General features: G+C 35.1%; 1 long non-coding RNA gene across 1 annotated transcript in view; it reads left to right on the top strand.

The window, feature by feature from the left end:
• Positions 1-246: 246 nt before the first annotated feature.
• The window catches only part of LOC112652825 (uncharacterized), a 49262-nt gene continuing 36353 nt past the window's right edge, over positions 247-13155 (top strand). The window contains exons 1-2 of the long non-coding RNA XR_003131747.3: positions 247-483; positions 5876-5957. This is a non-coding gene — a long non-coding RNA (uncharacterized LOC112652825). The remainder of the gene's footprint in view (positions 484-5875; positions 5958-13155) is intronic.

Below are 13155 nucleotides of genomic sequence, written 5' to 3'. Positions count from 1 at the left end.
AGAGGCCCGGGATATTCAGGAGGAAGCAGGAAGTGAAGAAAGTAATCCCATAAGGCATGTGTTTATCACATTACAAAGATATAGGAGAAAAGAGTAGAAATATTTGAGAAAAGAAGTGTGCACGAGGGGATCCTGTGAATACTTAGATCACAAGAGCAGTGAGGAGTTTTTAATACCCTATGTGAGGTCATAAAGAATTCCTGGAGAAGTAAAATCTGTAATAAGATAAGATTCCAGAGAGTCACAAGTATGTTTCTAGGTAGAGAAGAAACTTAACGAGCTTAGCATTGTGGGGCATAATTATCAGACTTTAGGCTTTCCAAAAATGTCTAGTGTAACCTTGGTAACCATTTGAACTGTCTTTGGTGCTGAACTACACAGTTTGGGGAAGACGGTATTTTGTTCTCCCCCTGAAACAATGGGACTTTCATTTATTTGGAAGGTCTCCCTCTTCCCAGGATACAGTAGTTCTCAATATTCTTGGTAAGTAAGAATCACCTGTAGAACATGTAAAAAAAAAAAAAAATTCATGAACAAGCCCAAACACAGAACTACTGAATCCACATCCCCGTTGTTCCATCAAGATAGCATCACCTGTCTTTGCACATAGAAATCTAGTGTTTGGAAGTGTGAAGTTGTTTGTTTAGGGAGGGGGAGAGAGAGAGAGAGAGAGGGGGGGGGAGAGGCAGAGAAGGAGAGAGAGGGACAGAGAGAGAGAGAGAGCAGATATTAAGTAGGTTCCCTGCCCAGCACAGAGCACAACATGGGGCTTGATCTCACAACCCTGAGATCATGACCTGAGCAGAAACCAAGAGTTGGATGCTTCACTGACTGAGGCACCAGGTGCCTCAACGTATGAAGTTTTTAACTTGTGAAAGGATTTCAATCTAAAATGGAGCCAGAGAAAAAGAAATGGAGACGTTCACACATACAACCCTCAAAAGAATAGAACTTAAGAACTGAGAAACTGATTTCCTGTAAATGCCTCATTCACAGAAGACAGAGTCTTACCTCCTGACCCATGAACATTAAGAATTTCTCCCCCTCCTCAAGCCAGTGAATTTCCTGCTTGGACTCCAGCTGGACTTCCCCAACTTTGTGGTATTTGCCCACAAATACAGCTTGCCTCAAACCCTCAACGGCTTTGCCTGTGGCTTGCTAGAGCATACTTGTCCTGAATTGCAATTCTGCTATTCCCAAACATACTCAATTTCTGGCAATACTAGATTGCTTCAGTTTACTTCCTTATTTAAGTTAACAAACTCTTTATTTCACATAATAGACTTACTTTAATTGCACATTTTCCTAAATACTTACTAAATGAGTTTCTTACAAAGAAAATGCAATGTTTTATATAAATTATTTAAGTAATGACATTTGGATATGGTCTCTTTATATTTTCTCCTTAAAATTTTTCCTTAAAGTAGTAGGCATACTGGACCAGGAGATTACCTTTAATTGGGTAATGTTTCCTAACATCTGAGCTCATTCTCATAGATCCTAATATTGTTCTCCATAGAGTCACAAAGTGGAGTAGGAAGGTAATGTCCTGGGAGTTAGGGAAACTGGCTCTGCGGGTAATTCATCTGGCTGGGTCTCAATTTCCTTAACTTCCCATCTGTAAAATGAGATTATTTTCTCAGTTTTGTTTGTATAGTGTCCCCGTGTCTATCATGAGGCTTCAACCAATATGGTGAAAGTAACCTGACACAATGAAAACACATCTCTAACGTAAATTGGCAGATATGCTGACATTTAGATGTCATCTCAAACATAAAATATATCAAACTAAAATCATTGCCTTTCTGCCCAAACTGCTCTTCATTATGATTTCGTCTGTTCTGTCAAAGGTCTTTCCCTTCAGTCATTCTCATTCTAAATTTTGGAGTCAGCCCTGACTCTAAATTCCCATCACATTCCATATGCAGGTGCGTGGCCCTATGCAGTTTTAGTCACCAGTATTGCTCAACTATTTTATTTTATTTTATTTATTTATTTTATTTTATTTTATTTTATTTATTTTATTTTATTTTATTTTATTTTAATTTTTTTATTTTAATTTATTTTATTATTTATTTTATTTTATTTTTTGCTTCTTATTTTCTTTACCTATTCTGCTATAATCACTTTTAATGACTAATATATGGTGACACAAAATAAAATTTCCAATTAAACATTTTTTAAAAAATTTCAGGGTGTCTGGGTGGCCTAGTTGGTTAAGCATGTGCCTTCAGCTCAAGTTGTGATCCCAGGGTCCTGGAATCAAGATGTTGGGCTCCCTGCTGAGTAGAGAGCCTGCTTCTCCCTCTCCCTCTGCCCCCTCCCTAACCCTGCTAGTGCTCTCTCTCTGTCTAAAATAAATAAATAAAATCTTAAAAAAAAAAAAAATAAAGTTTCATTTTCTAGGCAATCTTGATGAAATACCCAAACCCTTGAGCCTAGTATTTCAACATTGTCACAAGCAAATGTCTTTGAGGTTGCTTCATTAAATGGTTATGATGGTTATTAGCAATTATTTTTTAGTTAAAGTCAGACACTATCCAATCACCTTGATTCTATACAATGATTGAATTTATTTGTCACACTATTATCACCAAATGAGATAAACTTAGGAATGAGGAAGCTGAAGTTTACCCCCTTAATGTCATACCATTTTGATCAGAGTGAGGATTTGAACCAACTACCTGAGTCCAGGCTGTACTGGTAACATTGCCACTCCTATAGGTTTTGTTTCGTTTTGTTTTGGGGTTGTTTTGGTGTTGTTTGTTTGCTTTTCTCTGAATGCTTATTTGTCTCGGTGCATCCTACATTTAACATACACTCCTTGCTCATTATTCTCTATTTGGGCCTATATATCTGGAAATGAGCCCAAGTTCAGGAATGTTATGCAAATCCAGTCGTGTCAGGTTTGCCTCTGGTGGTGTTCTCTTTTCTTCTGTACATTCTATTTAGTGTCTCTAGTAGTCCCTTGGTATCATGCCAATGATACATTTTATTGGAATGCACCGTTTCCTGTGTTTCTTATTATCACATAGGAATAGAGCACATGTCCTATCACCAAAATGTCCAGTGCAGAGAGTCTTAGACATAGGGCTTTTCAGTAAAAATGTATGGATTCATGAAATCACATGTACTAAAACAAGTTACAAAATCTACACAAAATGTGTTTGACAACTATACTCGGTCTGTGTTGTAAACAGAAAATAAATAGCTAGATAAAGTAAATAAAAGCCGTAATACACATTTGAGAATTCAGCACTGTTCTCTACCTGAATTTACAAAGAACATTATTTTCTAATATTGGATTGATTTAGGAACCATAAACGTCAGCCTGTTATTTTGTGGAGCAACAAATAATCCGCATTACAGACAGTAACTTTCAAGATGAATTTACGCTGATTATTTTCTTTCTTGATGTGCTATTAATATTGGGTTTTTCTGAGAAAGCCAACATGTTACTCTTGAGAACAGTCAATGGAAAATAATAGAAAAAGTACCTTATTTAGTATTGCTAGAGTTTCCTAACAAATTTATGTCAATAAAAAATATGCTTGATCAAAATAACAACAGGGAGTAATTTAAAATGGCTTTGCTTATATAGCATAGAATAATAGTCAAACTTTATGAACTGTTAAGGGAGTCTTGAATTTTTGACCTATTAACTTTAAATATGAGAAATCCAATAACAGAGTGGTTAAGTAATATGCTGGAATTTACCAACAGAAACCAATATAAGCAGAACAATTCTAGTTTAGAAATGATACCCTCTATTCTGTTATTATGACTTACTGTTTTTCCCAATTCTAAATCAAATTTGAAATTATTTAAAATCTCTTTATGTAAGTTAACATTTTTTTTCTTTTATTTACACTTAGTCATAACATGGAATAGTTTGAAAATATTATCACATACTTTATGTTTTTTCTGCATTCTATTGAAAACATGAAATAATTAGACCTATTTTTAAGATTTTCTATTTATTCATTATTCATTTAGAGATTTGACTCCTTGCTTATTTAAAACATTACCATTTATATGCATCCTCCTCTTCAAATGTGAAAAAAAAAAAACCATTGATCTATTTGTCCAATCTACCCTCCATATCATGGCCCTCACCATCACCCTCTGTGTCAATTCCAAAGGGTGCTGTAAAATGAACTACAGGATTAATAATGATTCTTAAAGTTTTATTTCAAATCTCTAAGTTCACATTTTTAAGTAAATATATGGCAATTTGATTCTTTTTGTAAATTTTTACTTTGTTTGAAAAGTAGACTTCATACCTCTTTTGTTTTGAATATAAGAAACCCCAGAGTTCAAGAATTTGCAGGTGAAATTTGTCAGTGAAACAATAAGAGTAAAAACGTGGCTGTGAAGGCAGACATCACGAGACCAGGCTGCTGGAGAGTTGTTTTCCAATGACTCTAGAGGGCTGCAGATAAGAGGAGTAAGAGCCAGTGTACCGGGTGCTGAATCAAAGGAATCTGGAGAATACTTGAAATTCAATGTCCTAGTCAGCAGAATTGGGTTGGTGAGAGGAGCTGCTTACAACTTCTTTGAAAGAACACTTACTATAAAATGATTTTTGCCAAGGCATGTACTGAGATGTCTTCCTTATAGAATTAAATCTTAGGTGATTTAGATAGGTCTTTAAGTATTTCCATCATTCTCAAAATCAGTTCTCCCCCATGATGTGCTGAATCACACAGAATTGCTGATAATTGACAATTTTTGACCCAAAAGAGCAATTTTATGTGGTTCAATCTGTAGACATAAACTAGTTCATAGTTCCATGTCTATTATCATATAAAAATCCATCTTCATGATCTGTTTAGTTCCCTAGTTCTCATTAACAGGTAATCATATTCCTGTGGCAAATAACTGGTAGGTCAATTTGAAGATACAACTGAAAAATGATAGGACTAATTTTTAGAAGAAACAGAAAAGGCAAGCTTGTTAACATATCGTAGTAATAAGTGAACCAGTAAACTCAGTTAAATCAGATCAAGGTTATGCTGACATATGGATTAACTGAGACCATCAAAGTGCTTCTACGTCAACGTTGTGTGTACGTGTGCGTGTTTAATTAGTACATCAACAATTGCTGTCAGTGATGCTTTGGAATCTGTGTTCAACATTCATATTCAATTGCCTTCCATAATCATTCTATTTCCACTGTTTAGGTTTCTGATACTCATTCTGCAAATTTCCTGTCCTCTTTCCCCTTAAATAATTTCTAGGCCTTTCATATTTCTTTCCTCCCACTCCCAGTGGAATTTCTTTCATTAAAAATACTCGATTGACATTGCTAGTGAGATACACTTCTAATTTTTCCTCCCTATGCCCAGCAGTCTGAGACTATTCAAATTGTGATAGCACCAGTTGCACCAAAAGAGATACATTTGGGCCTAATTAACTTTTGTTCATTAAAAATGACCTTGTTGCAGTGAAAGGGGCATTAGACAGCCCCAGCCTTCCGAGAGATACATTTAGAAACAGCAAAAAAGGAAAGGATCTTTTGGACACTTCTGAGTCTTCCAGCCATGGAGTGTAGATAACATTAGATTCTGGTGGTGTTGTTAACATGATCATCATTAATAAGATGATCCATTTGTTTAACAGTGTAAATTGCTGCTTTTCCCCAGGGAGCACTTACTAGGGAGATTCACTATCCTGAGATATTAATGTCTGTATTCCTGGTAACTAAGTGTATTAATAGGATATGTGGAAAACAAAAAGTTCCATGATAATACCATATACTGAATTAGGCAATATTAAATTACAGTACATTCTTTAGAAAGAGGGGAATTTTGAAAATATAAGTTAATTGTGAATACTTGTATTTAATTCTCTTTGTTTTCTTATTTTTTCATAGGTCAAATATACGTCATTTTCAGTTTTTTTGCTTTACTTTTATTGTGACTCTATGAAGAGAAGCGGGACCACAGCAGGATTTGGTAAAATCTACTTAAAAATTACTTTAATTCACCACTAGTTATAGCTCTCTTAATCTGAAAGAGGTTAGCTTATGAAGACAATATGTATTCTTACAGACTCCCTTTCCATATTTACTTAGATTTATTTTTTACAGTCGTGTGTGTGTATATACATATATATCATACATATATACACACATATATAATATTCAAAATCATACAATTTTGAGGGTTATTTCATATTTGTAAGCAACCCCCCTCACCTTTTTTGCTTTCTGCTTTTTACTTTTTTCCTCCCTAGTCTTCATCATATGTAAAACAAATGCAACAGACCTGCTTATGAGTTCTCTCAGTTATTATGTGGGGATGCCATGTGACCAAGTAAATATGAGTCAAATTGTGGTTTATACTAGTGTAAAAAGGACTACATGGTACGTCATTAAAAATCTTCACATTATATTTATACATGAAATAGTTTTAATTTTGAACTTGACATTTTTGAAATACATTTACTGACTCAAATTATAGGTGTGTATATACATACCTTATATGTGTATATAAAATAAAATAAGATTGTATGTTTAACAGTAATATAAGCTTGAATTCAGACTTTGAGCTAATATTTGCTGAGATGGATGGAAAAAGTCATAGAAAAAATAATGCTAAAAAAAAGAAAAAATAATGCTGATTAAGAGGACGCACTTACATTACAAGAAATATTATGTTGTGGAACTTGATGGGTCTCACTAACGTTTACAGTGATTTCCTTAGTCATCTTGAATAAACCAAACTACTTCTCTGGGCCTTAGTTTCCGTTCAATGAAATAAAGGGATTAGACTAGAATCAAGTCTCTCAAACCCGGATGCATATTAAAATTAACCTGAGAGCTTCAATAAACCTATATTCCTGCCCAAGTCCAATGATCCAAGTTTGTCTGGAATGGGTTTGAGCATCAATATATTTTAAAGCCCCCACACATCTTATAAAAGTGGGTTAAATGACGTTTATGTCTCTTGCAGTTCAAAGAAGTCTGAAAGGAGACTAATAAATTAGATGTTGATATGATGCAGCATTTAGAAACCAGTGAACCTAAAATATACCCTTATGGAAAACTTGAAATGTGTATGCTAGCGAAAAAAAAGATAATTCTTATTCATTTCTTACTATTATGCACCACTGCCTGTGAGCATCAGCATGCGTTTCTAGGAATAGATTCCGCCCGGAGTTTTTAATGACTGAGGCATCCCACACTTGCCATTCATCAGAAACACATGCCCTGTGGGTAACCGCTGTACAGTCTGCCTTCTTATGAAAAGTAATAGCAATCCGCTAAAGCAGTACAGTGAGAGCTACAGAACATAAGCTTATTGTTCCAATTACTCTTCAATTCTTGGAAGAGGACAAGGGAAAATAAAATCTAGCCTTGGTTTATGTTTCAAAGATATTTCTCCGCCAAACAGAGGTATATGGTTGAGAAGATGAAAGCAAGAATTTCAAGGAATCCACAAGATTCAACTTCTTCCAATGCATATATTTAGCTACAAAGAATGAAACAGTACTCTAAGTTTAATATGGCTGTAACTTGAAAGAAATGTAGGGAGTTAAAATAAGGAAAATAATCTTCTTGACAACTGTAAAGGAATTCAACACATTTTTTGTAAGTTTTAATTAAGCTTTTAGAATGAGTGTCAGAATGGTTTTCTTACTTAGATAGCAATAGGTAATTTATTTACATATTACATATTATCACAGGTATTTATGTTTACATGGTATAATTATATATACATATTATAGATATAATTAAGATATGTTAATATTATACTATCTAATTTCAATAGATGGCCTTGTTTCCCACTATAAATTATTATTAAAATTATAAATTATTCAGCTATCACTGAAAACAGCCTGAACACTGAGTAGCTTATACAAAGGATTTGTTTCTCACTTATGTACTTGTGTGTCAGCTCTGGGTCAGCTGAGCTCAATTCAGATCAACTACTTGACTCTAAGCTGTGGTTGGGGTACAAGTCCTCACCATATGTATCCACATTCTGGGATCCCGAGTACCTGAGCTATGCTTTCTCATGGCAGGAGATAAAGCTCAAAAGAGGAAGCTGAGACATCATGCCTCCTGAGGTCTCACCCTGCAACAGGCATGATGTTATATCAACACAGATTTTCTTAGCCACCGGAAGTCTAATGCATAAGGTGGATTAATAATTTGCAAATAGCACTTCATTGTATTTTATTAGTTTATTCACCCATGCTTTCAATTATCCATGCAATCATCCCATTAAAAATATATGCATGTATACTAAGAGCTGGTTATGGTTTTGGCACAATACAAAGCACTAAAGATACAATAGTGAGAAAAATAAAATTTGAGAGAAATGAAAGACTATCTGCAAATATTTTGTAGTGACAGGGATCATGTTTGAAGGAAATTTCAGAAAGAGAGAAAAGAGAGATAAAAGAGAAGTGTATGAGCTAGAGTTGAGAGGTGGTGTCAGATTATTCAAGACCTCGTAGACCATGATAAAATTTCTGAACTTTTACCTAAGGCCACTGGGAAACTGATGAATTTTCCTGATGAATGAATGAAGCTGATATATATTTTTTTGCCTTTTGAGCAAAAGTATGATATGAAATATTCATATTTCCATTTAAAAATATCACTTTGGATTCCTTTAAGATAGTAGAAGAAGAAAAAAGTCGATTTGGAATTTGTTCACCCAAGAGACATTTTAGCCTGTTCCGGTTTTATACTATAGAAACAGATGCACTGGAGAGAGATTTTGAAGATAAAACTCGACGTACTTAGTGAAAATTTAGTTGTGCTGTGTGAGGGTGAGAGAGATTCAAGTCTCATTCTTACAAGTCAGGCTTACACAACTGGGTATATAGAACCTTTAGAAGTTTCTTTTGGCACATTATCCTCTTTTGTTCCCTAATTATTTCAGTTTGCATGGCTGCTTGTTCATGCAGCTCCATATTCAATTATGTTACTATAAGGTACTTTCTTGTCCATGTATCAGAAACGAAGTACAATATTTTTTAAGCAGAAACTAATCTAAAAATATCATATATGATCATTAAAATCACTTCAAAATAAGCAACTCTTACAATAAATCAAAACTTATTGCTAATATATTAAAGTTATCACAAATTTAATTGCTAAAAAATCACTATAAATTATAAAAAGAATCAGTCCATATGAATTATTTGATGTTCCTCATGTTGGAATACAGCCACATTAAAGCTATTTTTGAGGGGGAGTAAGGACAGTTATTAACCTTCAATTTTAGGTCACAGAGCTAGAAGGGCGTAACATGATTTTCCAGTTCATGCTGATCACTACTTGAACAAAAAATTACATATTTATCTCTTCACATACACCTTTTTTTTTTTGAAATTGGGTTGTCCAAGTACATGGGGAAAAAGCTTCTTATTATTAATTTGGATAGTTATCTATGTCATACATTCTCCTGAAAATCTTTTGCTTCAGTAATTTTTAGAGCTCAAATAATTCATTTAAGTATAACTCAAAGTTAATAGTATTATTATATTAGAGAGCAGGTAATTAATCAATTATAGCTTGATACTGATCTTGTTAATGTTCATTGTCAATCTCATGGTGTAGCAACACACAGAAATCATTAGATTACCAACATTAATGTATTTTCTGAGGGAAAATCTATTTTGCGGTATTTATTGAATTCTTAATATACTACATCATGGCCTGTATTGGCATCGATGATACATTAGCACCTACTCAAGGACTTTAAAATCCAACACATATAGAAGTCTAAATATTTTTCATGTTTATAGCATGGGTTCCACATTTTAATTCAAAATGTTAGGGTTACAAACATGGATTAATTCTACTCAGGATTATAAGATTGTATTATGTCCTGTTGACTATTATTATTTATGAAAATTTAAAAACATAAATCATAGTTTGAGAAGAATGATAAAAAAAAAAGATGTGAGCTTCTCTGAGCTAAGGAATATAGAAGAAAAGCTTTGAAGGTAAATTTGAAATCAAAAGAATGACATTGAAACCCAACTGGACTGTGATGCTGTTTTTGTAACTTTTTGGTAAATGTCTTCATTCCTCCAGCCTTCATTTTCACTTTACAATAATACTTCCAAAACCAAGATTTTTGAGTGTCGATATGCTCAGGCTAGGAACTAGAGCCTTCAATGAAAATCCTGAAAATCCTGCATTATAGTTGGCACTATTAATATCCATCATATTTTTTAGAAGAGGAAACAAACAAAATCCACAAACTTAGTAGAGAGCAGAGAGAAAAGTAACTCACGCTAAATTCGGAGTCCATCATCTAAACATCATAACAAGATATGAGTATAAGATATTGATCTCAGAGGCCTCTTTTGAGTTCCCAAAGAGATTGAATAAAAGGGCAGATGAGGGTCAAAACATCCTGACATTTGCTCTTTCTTATATTAGAAATAGAATAAAATGTCCCTGAGACCAACGTGTCCTAACTAAAAGAGAGAGAGAGAGAGAGCAACACATTTGTTATCCATTAATCTAAAATTAAAATGTCCAACAAAACATTCTCAAAAGTTTTCCTGATACCAATTCTGACACGTGAGATTCCCATGCGTAGCACACTTTGGCCAGCTGGCACCAGCCAGGATGAGTTGGCGCAGGCACCATTGCTCGAACTATGTCAGCAAACGCTGCAGCTTTCCCCCTACTGATCCCTATTAATCCCTTCCCTAGCAAAGTTTGCCTTAAAAATACTTAAGTTCCAAAAGCATTCATCTCACCCAGGCTTTTAAATATAAATCAAAGAAAGACTGAAAAATGAGGTACCAAGGAAGTGAATACCTAAAGAAGGAAGGGGGGAAAAAAAGGTGAGCATAGGTTTTGAAATATTTCAGAGACTAACTCAAGCTGGTTTGTACAGTTTCTCTTTCTTTGGGTATTTTTTATGTTGGAAGAGAGTTTCCTGTTCTCACAGAGAGAACTACTGAGCAAAGTAAGCGGAAAACAAGGAAGAGAGAGAACAGTCCTTTTGAGACTAATACTTTTTTTCATGTATTTATACTTATTTTTAAAGTCAGTCTTTTCGGAATGGAGTCTAACACTATGCAGGAGTTCTAAAAATTCTCAAGAAATATATTGGCATTTTCTAATGTGTAGGATTTTTTTTTCCAGATTTGTTGAAATATAATTGACAAGTAACATCATGTAAGTTCAAGGCTATGACCTGATGACCTGATACGTATGTACATGCCAGGAAATAGTCGGTGAACACATGCATCACCTTGCATAGTTCTCATTCTTCAAGTTCCTGGTGAGGATATCTAAGACCTCCTCTCGCTGAATTTTGAGTATACAGCACCGTATTATTAGTTAACCAGTCACCATGTTGCACGTTAAAACATCAAATATTATTCATCTTATATAACTGACATTGGCACTTCTTTAACATTTCTCTGCATTTCTACACTTAACCACATTAAGTCAATAATTGTGATTAAGTATTCATGGTAGACCTCATTCTGCACGAGGGCATGAGATAGTTACACAAGAATCGTTCTTTTCCACTAAGATTTTACTAAATTTGAGAAAGACAGCCCTTGTAGACACTGGAAAATCAAGTGACAATACCAGTATAAGTTGAACCACTGAATGGCAGAGGATAATGAGTGTGTGTCCCCCTAGGCCCAGACCCACTATCTTCCAAAGCTCATCCTACCACAGTCCCTTCAGAAGTCAAGGACTTCTGTGCTTTGGTGAGGCTCACGAGGGTCTTTGGTCGAGGCAAAGAGGCATTTCCTCGTGCTAAGCAGAACAAAATCACAGCATGGGTGCGCATCTTTCTGTTGAAAGAGTCTCTGGTGACATATGGGAAATGGTTGATGGAAACCTTTTTCTTTTTTTTTTTTCTTTTTCTTTTTTTTTTTCCTGTATGAAGGTGAAGCCCTGCCAGTCTCTGTTTAGGGGAGGTAAGCTGCTACCTTGACGGGGGAGTTAACACTGTCAAGCCATTACTTTATCTCCCACCCGTCTGGCTCCATAAGGTCCTACTGTCTTTTGATGCTCTCATCCAAAGCCCTACAGCCCCCAGTTTTGACCCTCAACTTCCTTCATGGCCTCCATGACCCATCATCTTCTCCACCCCATTCAGATCCCATATGACTCCTCTTCACTCTTACATGGGCCTCTGATGTTTCTTTCTTTTCCTCTCCATGCTCTTTCTAAAGTTTCCTAGGGGATTAATTGGATCTTCGCATCCCCTCTGTCTGCACTACTTTGACTTCAGGACCTGGTTACAATTCTTTTTTTAAATACAAGTTGTGTCCTTTTCTTGCCATTCCTGCTATGATAACTCCAGGCATTTTTCAAGGTACTTCAACCCCTTCAAATGAAAAGGGAAGGAGTAGGACATATACAAACACCATGATTAATATTTCAAGATTGTTTTCTCTTTAAACGAACACAATAGGATCTGCGGTTTAATTATTTCCCACACATCATGCTCACAGTTCCGGTGGCCTGCTGAGCCTATTTTAGCATCTGTTCTACGTGCATCTAAACCAAAAAGTGTTTACACCGATCCTTCAAACCTGCTACTCTGACTGACCCACTATCTCCTCTCGCCTTCCTCCTATAGTGTCAGATGCCTGACCTTGGTGTCTGACCTTGAGAAATGACAGTGGTACTTTCTATTCCCATTGTCATCATAATTACCTGGCTGAACTTCTAGTGACTTCTTAAGTCTTTAATCTACTTGCGTCCTTTCCACACTCAAGTGTTCTAAATGTATCAGTCGTGGCTGTTGTATCAGTATGTCCCTTATTTTAAATATTGTCATACAAATGCAGGCACATAAAAAAATAATATAAAATAGTTTCGAGGAGCTTATGCTAAAGGAGAGAGGATCTTTCCTTCGTGTTCTGGTCCCAGTCCATTTCTGACTCAGCAATATTTGTTTGGACATAGGCCTATATTGGGGGATTACACACTTAAATGATATTTTCTAAATTAGTAATTTAATAGATCATCTTGAGGCCCTTTTATGAAAGAGGAGGATTTAGTTCACAGATTGAAAACCACATCTCTCTCCTCATTCAATGAAAATGATTATTTTAATCATTCTAACGCGTATCACTTTACATTTAAAATATACATTGCATTTGAAGAATTTCTGCCTCCTGTTTTCGCGATATCTGCCTTCTTTC

This window comes from Canis lupus, chromosome 4, assembly GCF_003254725.2.
Source record: "Canis lupus dingo isolate Sandy chromosome 4, ASM325472v2, whole genome shotgun sequence".
NCBI lineage: Eukaryota > Metazoa > Chordata > Mammalia > Carnivora > Canidae > Canis > Canis lupus.
Note: the sequence above shows the minus strand (reverse complement) of the source record. Positions and strands in the feature narration are given on the sequence as shown.